Genomic DNA, 15,912 nt, shown 5'->3' on the forward strand with positions numbered 1-15,912 from the left:
TTATTAGAGCCCTGTACACATGACAAAACACATTTATACTTTTTTTATTTACAACATATTCCGCAACTGCAGGGTCTTGAGACACATGCTAACTCGCAAACTTGAGAGCTAGCGACCTAAACGGTAGCCTCCAAGTTATTTCCTTTAGTCAAAAACTTACCACTTCCACACGGATAGGGAGGATAACTATTAACAGTTATTTAACCTTTAACATGAACATTAATCAAACGTAATATTTTTTTCTGGGTACATGATACCATACAGCATCCATATCAAACTTGCGTGGGGCCGCACTAACATTAAACTTTCATATCAAGCCGGGGGCCTCAAACACGCGGCCCGCGGGCCAAATGTGGCCCGCAGGACACTAGTTTGAGGCCCCCGCCTTGATATGAAAGTTTAATGTTAGTTTGGTATGGATGCTGTATGGTATCATGTACCCAGAAAAAAATACCTGCTGTACAATATCTGTCATAGGTGGACAAAGTGTGAGTCCGGGTCAGAATGTGGAACAGAGATTTGGACTTGTGAATGGCGTATAGAAGGGTTTAGATTCTGTTCCACAGATGGCGCTAATGCACACCAAAGCTGCTTGCCAACTGCCAATAAACAACAGAAGAAGAAAAACACCACGAAGAAGAACGCAGTCTGACAACTTTCCGATTGAGCGGGTACAAGATACCTCAATCGGATTGTAGAAAGGAATATTCCACCCCTGGGAATCCGATTATATATTCATTCCGATTGGCACTTTTCTTTCGGAATGAGATGTATACAAAGGCTGGATTTTTTTCCGTTTGAGCAAATAACCCGAATGGAATTGGAATATTTAGGTCCATGTAAACGTGGCTTATGTTGGTTTTCAAAAATTCTAAAAAATGCTCAATTTTAGTGATTCTTTGTAGAGTAAATGTAATTTCTTTGTCTATTAAGACATTTTCCGAGGTGAGAGTGGCAGCACAAGTATTGTATTCATGTTCCTTTATCTCCCTCCAAGCACTTTGAGCCCTTGGAAGAGATTGCACCCCGAGCTATTTTTCCCCCTGCTTTACAGTATTATATAATTTTGAAAAATAGGTTCTCCAGGGTGGAATAAAATTACAGTAGTGTGCTGTTTTTAAATCCAGTTTTAATGCCATCCTTTTCTGCTCGTGTTATATTCCTTGTCTGTGCGGTAGAGGAGTAGGAATTTAATATCATTTTACCGACATGACGATTAAGAATAAACCCCCCCCCACTCCAAACATGCCGATGTACCTTTTTTATTGCAATGCTGCACAGCAACCTAGCAGGTCTGGTGTATGCAAAGTAGTCTGCGGAATAAAATAATGCTGTGGGCATGAATTGTGGAATACATCATAGCATTATCTTGCAGCTTCAGCACTTCTGCTCAAAGTAAATGTAGCTGGTAAAAGTCAGCTCTCAATTTTATGACTTGATGTTAGGTGCTTACCTCTCCTTGGTCTCATGACTCAGGGTGAAAATGGATAAATCACTGTGTGTGTGTGTGTGTGTGTGTGCGTGTGGGGTGGGAGAGTGACATGAATCTATAATAGAGTCGCTTTGCAGGGACTTACCTTCCAGGGAATGTTGATTATGAAAGGTATCGATTTCTTTCGCCTTTCTTCCTGGTTCTTTGAATTTGCTGTCAGTCAATAATCACACAACAACAACAACAACAAAAATAAGAGTAATATATTTGGTTACAGTGCTGGTCTCTTAGCGTCACTAAGGGGGATGGAGGAAATGAGCCCAGAATGAAAGTACACAGAGCAGATAGATAGGTTGCTACACCCCTCTAGAAAGTGAAACTTAAGCTTGTGCGCTGTGTGCACTGAAAGTATTCTTCCATGAGTCATATCGTAAGTGTAGATCAGGAGTGCTCACACTTTTTGAAAGGACCAAGTACCAAAGATCTACCTCCTACTATAAATATAGAGAAAAATGATCAAAAAAAACATATACTGTAAATATAGAAAAAAAATCTAAAAAAACCCACAAAAAATATATACTATAAATATAGAAAAAATTATAAAAAAACATAAACAAAAAATTATACTATAAAAATAGAAACAAAATTCAGAAAAACATATACTAGAAATATAGAAAATATTCTAAAAAAAACATATACTATAAATACAGAATAAAAATAAACATAAACAAAAAACATACTATGAAAATAGAAAAACAATTTTAAAAACAAACAAAAAACATATATTATAAATATAGAAAAAAATTTCTAAAAAACCATAAACCAAAAACATATACTAAAAATATAGAAAATAATTCTAAAAAAAACTAACAAAAAACATGTACTATAAAAACAAAAAAAAATCTAAAAAAAAACATACCATAAATATAGAACAAACTTATAACAAAACATCAACAAAAAACATATACTATTATAATAAAAAAAAATAAAAAAAACAAACAAAAAACATATACTATAAATATAGGAAATAAATCTAAAAAACATAAACAAAAAACCATACATTATAAATATAGGAAAAAATTATAAAAAACATAAACAGAGAAAATATACTATAAATATAGAAAAAAATATAAAAAAACATAAACAAATAACATATACTATAAAAACAGACAAAATTTAAAAAACAAACAAAAACATATTATAAAAATATAGAAAAAAATCTAAAAAAACAAACAAAAAATATATATTATAAATATAGAAAACAAATCTAAAAAAAACATAAACAAAAAACATACTATAAATATAGAAAAAAATCTTTAAAAAAAACATAAACAAAAAAAAACATATAACATACATATATACAAAATCTAACCAGGAAAAGGATAATGCAAAAGACAATAGAGCCAAAGTCAAGCAACATATTCAAATGCACATTTCCCATTTCATCATGAAATCATAGTTTCTTCCATAATTTTGCAATTTTTCAAATTTGATCACAGGCGCATCTAACAGATACAACCACTTTTTTTTTTTTTCATTTCTACACCAAGACATTTTTGGCTTAAGAAGCAGTCAACCGCAAGCAGAATTAAACATTCATGCTCTGAAGTATTTTCTTTTTTTCTTTTTTTTAGACAGACACGCAAAAAACTTTTTCCTACTTGCTGATTCTGCTATTTAAATAGTAATGATCCAAGGTGAGAGCGTCCCTCCCTGCTTTTAAGGAGAATGGAGTCTGATGAAAGATGAAACCTCAAACACAAATCTACTCTGCATTGGATTTGCACCAAGACCGCGTATCATTTTCATCCATTTGCTTTAAAGTCTTACAAATTATCTGAATCAGGACTTTAGCCTTTTTTTTTTATCACAGCACATTCTCAACATCCCTGAACTGAGACATTTAACGACCTTTTAGATGTCATAGATGCTGCTAGCGGCAACAATATAAACGCCCATTTGACTTGTCTGCACCCTTCTTTTGCATGCCATTCACATTCGAGCTGCATAGCAGGGGAGTTAAACCATTGAAGCGCAGCCCCGGCCCGCTTCTTATCGCAAGGAGAGCAAAGAATTGTGCAGAGAACGGGGGCAGGTGAACGGATATAAAGAAAAACATGAAGCGAAGAGCAAAGATTTTGATTTTTTTTTTTTTTTTTTGACGAATGCTCTGATGTACAGTAGAATCTGCCAGGTCAATTTGAGGCTAGAAAAATAAACACACACACGCTCATGTTAGTTTTCTCTGGACACTTCAGCTTTATAGGCAGTTTTTCTGCAGTAAATAAGTGAGTTGCACTTATTGATATATTTGCACATTACTTGCAGACAGAGCGGATAGAGGGTACATTAATGCTTCCCCTAAAAAAAAGTGTCCATAGACCTGAAGAAAGGGGACAGTGTTGACAGTGACATTTATTTTCTTTTCATGCTTCCTGCAATGGCTATTGTCTCATCTCAATGTAACATTACTGACACCTCATGACTAGTGTAGAATATCACATACAGCGTCTTTGAATGCATCTTCTGAATGCCCTGTATTTATTCTTCACTTCATTTAGTCATTTTTAGCCTTCAAAATGCTTAATTTAGACAAAAATATCCATAAAATGTGCTTAAATATGGATATGTTTCGACTAATAATTCATTCATTCATTCATTTTCTACTGCTTATCCTCACGAGGGTCGCGTGGGCATACTGGAGCCTATCCCAGCTGTCTTCAGGGCGAGAGGCGGGGTACACCCTGGACTGGTGGCCAGCCAATCACAGGGCACATATAGACAAACAACCATTCACACTCACATTCATACCTATGGACAGATTGGGAGTTGCTAATTATCCTAGCATGTTTTTGGATTTGTGGGAGGAAACCGGAATACCCGGAGAAAACCCGGAGAACGTGCAAACTCCACAAGTGGAGTTGAACTCAGGTCTCATAGCTGTGAGGCCTGCGCACTGACCGCTCGTCCACCGTGCAGCCTGGTTTAGGTTACATTCATTCATTCATTTTCTACCGCTTATCCTCACAAGGGTTGCGGGGGTGCTGGGGCCTATCCCAGCTGTCTTGGGGGTACACCCTGGACTGGTGGCCAGCCAATCACAGGGCACATATAGACAAACAACCATTCACACTCACATTCATACCTATGGACAATTTGGAGTCACCAATTAACCTAGCATGCATGTTGTTGGAATAATTTTACTTTATTTTAGTTTTATTGTGTGCGAGATTCATTGTTGTACGCCCCCCCTCCCTCCCCCAAGTGCACATTCATTGACTCATTCATTTTCTACCGTTAAAACGAATGCTTCTCAGCGTTGACGCAGGTTAGATTACCAGACGTTTGTGCGAGGGAGGCAATAAATCATCTTATTGGCAAAATGGTGGATTATCCAGTCATCAAATAAAATACAGCTTGCCTGTACCTTTAATGTGTTCGGTCTTAAAAACGACATCTAATCATAAATGACGTGGAAATACGTAGTCCAGGGTAGGCGTACCCTCATCAAAGATTTAAAGTCATATCCAGACTCGGCATCCTTGTGTCTGAATGGTCGTCATCCACGGTTCATGGCTTTTGGTAAAAACAAGCCCTGATATCAGGGAACCTCAGGGAACTCACTCCTAGCAGATGAATTAATGATAAGTATGACTTCGTGGAGCCAGATGGAGATCTTGTCTCTTGCTCCGCAGATAAGAATCAAGAGGAAGGAGTGTTAATCAGCGGTGTGGCACTGATAGAGACACCGCAGCGCACCTTCTGTCAACACTCCGGCTGCTGATAAATACAGTCTTGGGTTAGTGTTCTTCCTGAGAGAAAACACTCGGAAAAAGGGAGGGATGGAGGGTGATCTCAAATGGAAATGAAAGCAACCTCCGCACCGACCCTTGATGAACTCCATTCTTCATTTAAAGATCAGAAGAAAATGGCTGACCCGTTGTGGTGTAAAGCTGCAGCTCGTGAAGCATTATCGTATCATAAGAAGGAACATCACATAAAATGTAATGCATAAACGGCCCGCAATGTTACCTCTGAGGCTTCATTACAACAACGGTTCATATAAACACATCTAATCTTTATCTGACGTGAAAAAGCAAGCTCACTTTTTCACCATTTAGCTCATTTTTTTTTACATCTGAGGTGGAAATTAAATGGTAACTCCAAATGTTGAATCTGAATTGACACATTTAAAATTTAACATTTGGGTTTTTATATCAAACATTCAAATATAAAAACACATTATATAGATTTAACACGTATAGTTTAATATTTATTTAGGTTTCACGTTGACATTCATATGAATATTTTACAATGAAGATGTGTATTTAAAATTTAGATTTATTGTTAACATTTAATATTTTTACATTTTATATATATTTAACATTTAGATTTAGATTTAACACAAATAGTCAACATTTCTATTTAACATTTAGGTTTCACGTTGACATTTATATGAATATTTTACAATGAAGATGTGTATTTAAAATTTAGATTTATAGTTAACATTTAATATTTTTACATTTTATATATAATTAACATTTATATTTAGATTTAACACAAATAGTCAACATTTCTATTTAACATTTAGGTTTCACGTTGACATTTATACGTATGAACATTTTACAATTAAGATGTGTATTAAAATGTTTTATTTATAGTTAACATTTAGTATTTATTTTATATTTAACACGGATACTTAATATTTCTATTCAACATTTAGATTTAACATTTAGATGAAGATTTTACGTTTAGATTTAGCATATAATATATAATTATTCATTCATTCATTCATTCATTTTCTACCGCTTTTCCTCACGAGGGTCACGGGGGGTGCTGGAGCCTATCCCAGCTGTCTATGGGCGAGAGGCGGGGTACACCCTAGACTGGTCGCCAGCCAATCACAGGGCACATATAGACAAACAACCATTCAAATATATAATTATATAATATATAATATAATATTATATAATTTAACATTTATATTTATATTTCGCATTTATTTTCACATTTAACAGAGTTGCTATTTACATTAATATTTTACATTTAACATTTAAATTTTTTATTTAAAATTTTTTATTTAAATTTGATATTTACATTAAACATATTTAGATTTAACATTTAACATTTTGATTTATAGTTAACATTTATAATTAGATTTAGCACGTATATTTGACATTATATTTAATATTTATTTTCGTGTTTAACATTTAGATTGAACTTTTTAACAATTGCATTTCAATTGAATATTTATATATAACGATGAGATATAAGTAAATAATTTTAGACTTATGTTTAACATTTAGATTTAGATTTAAAACTTTGATTTAAATGCAACAATTTAGATTTGAGATTTTGCATGATTACATTTCGACCTCAAATTTAAATGTACAATGTAAATCAAGTAATCTCGATTTTCAAATCAGGTTAACAAATTATTTCAATTAATTTCAATTTAATTGTGAGTTGAATTTAATTGAGTTCTATTGTTGATACAACAAAAATATTTCTTTATTTGACCTAATGAAGAAAGTTCCCAAAACAAAGCGATAAGTCAAGTGAACTTGATCTTTTAAGTTGGAGAAACTTAACTGTGAGTTGAAATTACCTGAAATAATTTGCTATATTTGATCAGAATTTTGAGATCCCGAGCCTTCCTGCTGAAAATAGATTTTAAAGTCTTCCTCTGAGATTTTTTTTTTTGGGATGGCGATCAGTCTCTCAGCATCATCTTGAGAGTCAAGTATGAGTTACCTTCATTTGATAAAATATTGAAGCCACTTCCCTTCACCTCGCTTTTCCAGGAAGCCTCGGCACAGTAAATCAAATATTGAAGGTCTTACATTTGAATAAATAAGTTGTCCGTGCCGCACGTCTTTCCAATTAAAAGGACAGACGCTTCCTATGCTCACGTGCAATCATGCATGCAGCAAGCACACGCGTGTGCAAGCACATGCTAACGTGTCTTGCCTTTATTTCTTCCGCAAAAAATGTCAGCGTGGAGCATTTGTGCGGGTGGAATTTGCGATTGCATGCCACCACTGAATTTTATAAGCAGAAATTCAGTGAGAATGACCTCTCGCGTATTATGCATGTGCCATATGCGCCATATACGGGAATTAGAGCACATGTGACTTGACCACTACTGACATACATTAGGGGACCGAATATCCCAATGCATCCATATTATCCCAATCAGTCTATATTATATCTTACAATGTTTACAAAATTGGGTAATAGGAGTGTAAAGGTGACTATAGGGTTTTTCATGTCTAGAGGGCTCTAATAATGTTAAAAATATATTTTTTTAGAAGGTCATAAACAGGTTTTCAATGGTCTAATTACAAAAATGTATCATCAGAAGGTAACCGTGTCAGAGCGCTATAGCGGTTAATTGGTTCCAGACCCTACCGATAATTTAGAAATGGAATATTTTCATAGTTAGAGCACAGAAAACCATATGGGTTTTAACATTAGAGCACTCAAAAAATGAAATAGCACCCCTATAGTCACCTTTTACACTGGTATTACATGATATAGTAGGCATAATAAGACAAATAAACCATAATCATAGGCTGCACGGTGACCTAGTGGTTAGCACGCAGGCCTCACAGCTAGGAGACTCGAGTTCAATTCCACCCTCGGCCGTTTCTGTGTGAAGTTTGCATGTTCTCCCCGTGCATGCGTGGGTTTTCTCCGGGTACTCCTGTTTCCTCCCACATTCCAAAAACATGCTAGGTTAATTGTTGACTCCAAATTGACCATAGGTATGAATGTGAGTGTGAATGCTTGTTTGTCAGCTGGGATAGGCTCCAGCATACCCATGACCCTTGTGAGGATAAGCGGTAGAAAATGAATGAATGAATGAATGAATGAATGTGCACTTGTGGGGAACGATGAATCTTGCACACAATAAAACTAAAATGGAGTAAAATTATTCTACCAAAAGTGGGACAGCATGCAATATGTTGGAGGTGTGCACTTGGGGGAAAAAAAAACAAAACATGAATAATTCTATTTCAACATTTTCCATACAAGTACAACAATGAGTCTTTCACACACACAATAAAACTAAAATAAAGTAAAATTATTCCAACAACATGCATGCTAGGTTAATTGGCGACTCCAAATTGTCCATAGGTATGAATGTGAGTGTGAATGGTTGTTTGTCTATATGTGCCCTGTGATTGGCTGGCCACCAGTCCAGGGTGAATGAATGAATGAATGAATGAATGTTGAGCTTCAGCATTCACAATTCGCAATTTCTACTGAAATTGCTTCATGTGGTTTTTATGAGTGCCTTAAGGCCTGGTTGCAGCCCCACTTGTCAACACGCTGGGTTCTCTCTCCCCTTTTATCCTTTTAGCTAGCAATAAGTGAAAGATATGAGCCCCACGTGTAGACATGCATCACAGTCTCGATTCCACTCAGGGCTTGTTGTCGCCTTTCTACTTCTACGCCGTCGACAACGACTACTAATGAGTGGGAAGACGACGAGCTACTACAGCAGATGAAAGCATACAGAACAGAAGGGCCGCCTTATTTAACCGTTGTTTCGGTTAGAGTTGAAAATATCTTCATTAGCCGCTAAGCTAATATGTGTTTTGCCGTCCTTTCTGAATAATGCAAAACAACATAATTAGGTCCAAAGGAGCTTATATAGGCAGTACGTTGCGGAGATCAGGCGAGGCTGGAAGTGATTACACAAAACAAAGCAAAAAAAAAAAAAAACCTGAAGGTAAATTTACATTCCAGTGAACTAATATCCACCTCGTCGGAAAGCAGAAGGCCGTAAAAGTGCAGCAATGCAGCAGGTCACGATTTAGTTAAGCAGAACTAAGTGGACTTTAATTGGAGCAGACAAACTGCTCATATGAAATGCTGCTGCATGCCGTTAGTGCGTAGATGCGGGAGGAATGTTACGTTAGGGCGGTGGGTGGGGGGGGGATGTGTGTGACTGAGCGGGTCAGGAGAACTCCTCAAGTAGAGATTGTTGAAGGAAATATATAAAAGCATATAATAATAGCAGATCATTGTCAAAGGCTCAGTTAAGCAGGAAGTATATGCGATAAATGTAATGACCCATAATATTCAACAAAGGCATGCCCGTTCCCATATTTCTCATTTAAAGCACATTTAAATGAGCAACGTGTATTAACCCCCCCACATACATATATATACTGTACAGCGGAACCTCCCCGATTAAAAGTTAAACCCAAATCTTTTTGATAAAATACGCCTCAAAAGTAAAAGTTATGCTGTGGCATGGAAAAGGTGGTGGCCAGCCAATCACAGGGCACATATAGACAAACAACCATTCACACTCACATTCATACCTATGGACAATTTGGAGTCGCCAATTAACCTAGCATGCATGTTGTTGGAATAATTTTGCTTTATTTTAGTTTTATTGTGTGTAGACACATTGTTGTACTTTGTATGGAAAATGTTGAAATAGAATTAGTCCAGTTTCCCCCCCCCCCCCCCCCCCCCCTTCCCGCAAGTGCACATTCATTCATTCATTCATTTTCTACTGCTTATCCTCACGAGGGTCAAGGGCATGCTGGAGCCTATCCCAGCTGTCTTCAGGCGAGAGGCGGGGTACACCCTGGACTGGTGGCCAGCCAATCACAGGGCACTTATAGACAAACAACCATTCACACTCACATTCATACCTATGGACAATTTGGAGTCGCCAATTAACCTAGTATGCATGTTGTTGGAATAATTTTACTTTATTTTAGTTTTATTGTGTGTGTGAGACTCATTGTTGTACTTGTATGGAAAATGTTGAAATAGAATTATTCATGTTTTGGGTTTTTTTTCCCCCATGTGCACACCTCAAATATATTGCATGCTGTCCCACTTTTGTTGCCAAATGCACAAATGACTGACTGGTGGATGCACAAGTCATATTCCGTGCAAGGATGTACAGTAGATTGAAATCTGTGTGTATTTGTGGATTATGTTCCACGACACAGAGACACACACAGAAATAGAATAACACATGTGCGACGTAAAGCAATGGGCTAGCGAACGCTTTCACACGGTCATAATACAAGATAGTGGGGGGATTTATGTCTTTACAATATCCCCTTATGTGTCTTTCACTTAGACAAATCACAAATGACCTTCTGCCCACCAAAGGGCTGCAGCAGATGGACGTAATGAAGTAGGTATCCAAACACTAGCATCACTGTGCATGAAAAATACATACAAACATTATGAAAGAGTTGCAAGTACTGTTGAATCACACGCTGCCGGAGCGGCCGTTTTTTTTTTTTTTTGGAAACCCCTGCCTCAGTCCCGGCCGTTAAATCTTGCCTCATCGAGCAGACAGACTAGTCTGGCAATGTCACATGAAACAGACGTTTCTCGGAGGAAAAATGGCTTGCTTAGTGTGCTAACGACCCAGGCTGGGCTGATGCATCACTCTGCAAACGGCGTGCTTCATGAGGAACCTGTCTTCACAGGCCACGAGGCATCGGGCCGCAATCGTTTAGTTCCAGAAGGACGAATGACTAAACTGCAAGTCTGCACAAGCTCGCGGGAAATTACTCAAAAACTGCACTTGTTCCTGGACCCTGTTCAACCTCTAATCTGTTCGGATTTGGACTTTTATCTTGACAGCGGGTCAGCCTGTGTGCATTGGTTCACATTGTTTTGCAATAGGAATAACATTGAATTGGTTCTGGACACTATTGTGTTCCTGTGAAATAGTATTTATTACTTATTAATGGAATATTTTCATAGTTGGAGTATAGAAAATCTGTTTACAGCCTTCTAAGTATGTTTTTTTAACATTATTAGAGACCTCTAGACATGAAATAACACCCCTATGGCCACCTTCACACACTTATTACCCAGGATTTATTACTTATTAATGGAATATTTTCATAGTTGGAGTATAGAAAACCTGTTTACAGCCTTCTTAGTATGTTTTTTTTAACATTATTAGAGACCTCCAGGCATGAAATAACACCCCTATGGCTACCTTCACACACTTATTACCCAGGATTTATTACTTATTAATGGAATATTTTCATAGTTGGAGTATAGAAAACCTGTTTACAGCCTTCTAAGTATGTTTTTTTAACATTACTAGAGACCTCTAGGCATGAAATAACACCCCTATGGCCACCTTCACACTCTTATTACCCAGGATTTATTACTTATTAATGGAATATTTTCATAGTTGGAGTATAGAAAACCTGTTTACAGCCTTCTAAGTATGTTTTTTTAACATTATTAGAGACCTCCAGGCATGAAATAACACCCCTATGGCCACCTTCACACACTTATTACCCACGATTTATTACTTATTAATGGAATATTTTCATAGTTGGAGTATAGAAAACTTGTTTACAGCCTTCTAAGTATATTTTTTAACATTATTAGAGACCTCCAGGCATGAAATAGCACCCCTATGGCCACCTTCACACACTTATTACCCATGTTTTTATAAGGGATTACTGCGCCTGTTGTGAAAGAATTCAAACCTGCAACCGGCGATCAAGTCTGGTGCGTGTGTGTCTCACCGAACATGACAGGAATATTTCTGACACCTAGTGACCAGTGTAGAGTACTACGTATTATCACAATGTCTTTGAATGTGTCTTCTAATATTGGTGTTTTACTTCATTTAGTCATTAGTTTGAAAACAATTAATTTAGCCAAAAAATATATAAAATTTGCTTAGATAGGCATATTTTTTCATAGCAATAATAGGCCGTATTCAACCATGAAACAATTTATTATTATTATTATTATTATTATTATTATTTATTAATTGACAAATAGAGCAAAGCCGCACAATTTAATGAAATCACTGTACTGTGAAAATGATGTACGCTTCACTCACCTTCTTCTATGAAATTAACGATGCGCTATTACATCTCCTTAACATGCACACGTCCATGTTGGACAACCTTAGAGGTAATCAAACCGGAATCCAGGCAGGGTGTCAGTGATGGAGGGAGAGAATGACTCTTTACCAAACCTGAGAGAAACCATCTCAAAGCTTTTCGCCTTGGAGCGATGCCCTTTACTTGCAATTCCCACTCATCACAGGGAACGCTCCACTGAGACTGGAGAGACATCTGCGTGAAAGCCCCCCATGATCCAACCCAGGAGACCAAGCCCTTCTTGGCCTATGTTGACTTTCTCGCTATAAATAATGCAAATGATCATAAAGGAAGAACCTACATCGTTAACCATGTGGGCTCAGTTCAGGGCATATAGTATGCTATGGTTTTGGACATATTCATAAAAAATAAAGCCGTAACACTTAATGAGGACACAGGAGAGCCATACAGTTTATGAAGACTCGCACCTAAACACTTATGTATAATGCATCGTATCGGAAGCCTCCTCGTGCAATGCAACAGCACTATCTTCCGTCTCCTCTTCAAAACTGCACAATTGCAGCACATTATCCGTACCACTCAAAAATGATTTAGTCTTCACATTTTTAAAAACCCTCACACAAACCATCTTTGGCATACACACACACACCTCCTCTGCTTCTTTTTTTCCGCCATCCCTCTGCTGTATCTGACGTCATAGCAACCGCAGTGTCTAAGCCTCTTTTTAATTCTCAGTGCACGTCATCGTATTTAAAAAAAAAAAAAAAAAGCCAGATAAATGAGGAATAAAAACGAGGAGGAAACCCGAGCCGCACCCCACACACACAGAAACATGCAGGATGGATGCTCTTTTGGGGCTTCCTGCTTGCTTGCTTGCAAGCCCGTGGGCAAGGTCGGCTTTAGGCTGCAGCAGTTTTATTGATGTGACTCACTGTGGCATGGTGCATTGAAATGAGTGTTCAAGCAAAGCGAGGAGGGGGTAAAATAGCCAAAGCGTCATAGTAGAAGAGTGCTGAGGTGGAAGCAGAAAGAGGGTGAGCGATTATTAGTCATACAGTTGCTACACCTGTACACACTGTTAGCTAAAACCATGCTGTATCGACAAGTCTGTCACTTTTCTGACAGAAAGACATTGGATGGTGTCCAAATGCACTGCATCAGTATGAGATTAATTATTATGCATTAATAAGTAATAAATCCTGGATAGTAAGTGTGTGAAGGTGGCCATAGGGGTGTTATTTCATGCCTGGAGGTCTCTAATAATTTTAAAAAACATACTTAGAAGGCTGTAAACATGTTTTCTATACTACAAATATGAAAATATTCCATTAATAAGTAATAAATACTGGGTAATAAGTGTGTGAAGGTGGCCATAGGGGTGTTATTTAATGCCAAGAGGTCTCTAATAATGTTAAAAAAAACATACTTAGAAGGCTGTAAACAGGTTTTCTATACTCCAACTATGAATATAATCCATTAATAAGTAATAAATCATGGGTAATAAGTGTGTGAAGGTGGCCATAGGGGTGTTATTTAATGTCAAGAGGTCTCTAATAATGTTAAAAAAACATACTTAGAAGGCTGTAAACAGGTTTTCTATACTCCAACTATGAAAATATTCCATTAATAAGTAATAAATCCTGGGTAATAAGTGTGTGAAGGTGGCCATAGGGGTGTTATTTCATGCCTGGAGGTCTCTAATAATGTTAAAAAACATACTTGGAAGGCTGTAAACAGGGTTTTCTGTACTCCAACTATGAAAATATTCAATTAATAAGTAATAAATCCTGGGTAATAAGTGTGTGAAGGTGGCCATAGGGGTGTTATTTCATGCTTGGAGGTCTCTAATAATGTTAAAAAACATACTTAGAAGGCTGTAAACAGGTTTTCTATACTCCAACTATGAAAATATTCCATGAATAAGTAATAAATCCTGGGTAATAAGTGTGTGAAGGTGGCCATAGGGGTGTTATTTCATGCCTAGAGGTCTCTAATAATTTTAAAAAACATACTAAGAAGGCTGTAAACATGTTTTCTATACTCCATCTATGAAAATATTCCATTAATAAGTAATAAATCCTGGGTAATAAGTGTGTGAAGGTGGCCATAGGGGTGTTATTTCATGCCTGGAGGTCTCTAATAATGTTAAAAAAAACATACTTAGAAGGCTGTAAACATGTTTTCTATACTCCAACTATGAAAATATTCCATTAATTAGTAATAAATCCTGGGTAATAAGTGTGTGAAGGTGGCCATAGGGGTGTTATTTCATGCCTAGAGGTCTCTAATAATGTTAAAAAAACATACTTAGAAGGCTGTAAACAGGTTTTCTATACTCCAACTATGAAAATATTCAAGAACAATAACAAACATGTCACCTATTTGATATTGTGGGTAAGAACTGAGCATGGTTTTGTTTGTAAGGGTAGAATTGAGCAACTTATACTGTGCAGGTGTGCCTCATGCTGAGGCCTGGGAGTGTACTTAGCATTGGATAGCACTACTACAAGTAGAGCACACTTGTAACATAGCAAAAACAGCCTTTTCTTTCAATGGGCATTTTTTTCTGAAGAAATTAGTGACATCTAGCGGCACAACGTGGTATTGTTCAACATTTTGCAATGAAACGTCTTTAGAAAAATTAAAAATATTTGTTTAAAAAAGGTAAGAGTGAATATTAATAATTGGAAATTAATTTAAATGTTATTATAAGATCATTTTGTAAGTGATAAGTGTATCTTGTTCACACTGACAACCCAAAAATAAAGCAAAATATTTTAGATTGATTATGATAAATGCAGTTGAATTATTATTATTATACAGCCGTTATCTGTCGGTACATGTGTTCCGTTTAATGTAGTTTTTTCTAGAAATAGTAATACAATGAATGAGTTTTTAAAAAAATGAATGAATGATCCAATTACTGTGCTACGTCACCTTTTGCTGTGCGGAGGGATACTGTAACACTAGTTCCGGGATCCGGGACTACTTCTCCCATTGGGCAAGGAAGGGAAAACCCTGTAAAGGTGCAAGGATACATGGTCGCTGTGCGTCGCTAGCAGGTGCACATAGCATACGGAATTGTTAACTCTTTGGACGTGTCATGGCTCAGAATTTGGCGTTTTCGTCTTTTTGATCATCGCGAACACGCCTGTCGCTAACTACAAGCTTGTGTTTCCACTTGACGTGGAATGCCGTGGTAAGTTTTTAGCAGGAGAGCACCCATCACAATAATGCTAGCTTGCTAACAGCTGACAAATGAATGAACACAATGCATTGATGCCTGACGTGTAGATACGCAATTTAACCTTTTTAGCGACAGAATGTAACACTAAAACTGTTTCGTTTTTGTAACTGTCGGTAAAATGTGTTGACACGGGATGGTAACTATATTTTACGACTGTTTTGACGTCATCCGGGATATTAAATCTACGTCACCGAATGACGTTTTGGCTCGTGACATGACACGCAGTCCATATGTTTTTTTTTTTGTTGATGTGGCCAATTTCTACATTTGACGAAATTTCAAAACATTACTGCCACAAGCTACTATATCCTGTTTTGACGTCACGGAATAGCCATCCATTTTTTTTCACCGCTAGTTTTCATTAAATA

At 36.8% G+C, this 15,912-nt stretch overlaps 1 protein-coding gene across 3 annotated transcripts in view; it reads left to right on the top strand.

Moving 5' to 3' along the window:
* Positions 1-15,912, top strand: part of sgsm3 (small G protein signaling modulator 3) — a 45,115-nt gene that overhangs the window by 15,676 nt on the left and 13,527 nt on the right. Inside the window, exon 1 of one of the 3 annotated variants that reach the window (XM_058049959.1) lies at positions 15,261-15,496. The exons of 1 other annotated variant lie outside the window; for it this stretch is intronic. The gene's annotated coding sequence lies outside the window, so the exon portion shown is untranslated. Of the gene's footprint in view, positions 1-15,260; positions 15,497-15,912 lie in introns of those variants that run through there. One more of the 3 variants, XM_058049957.1, reaches the window with a different exon arrangement.

The sequence above is a fragment of the Doryrhamphus excisus genome, chromosome 15, assembly GCF_030265055.1.
Source record: "Doryrhamphus excisus isolate RoL2022-K1 chromosome 15, RoL_Dexc_1.0, whole genome shotgun sequence".
Taxonomy (NCBI): Eukaryota; Metazoa; Chordata; class Actinopteri; order Syngnathiformes; family Syngnathidae; genus Doryrhamphus; species Doryrhamphus excisus.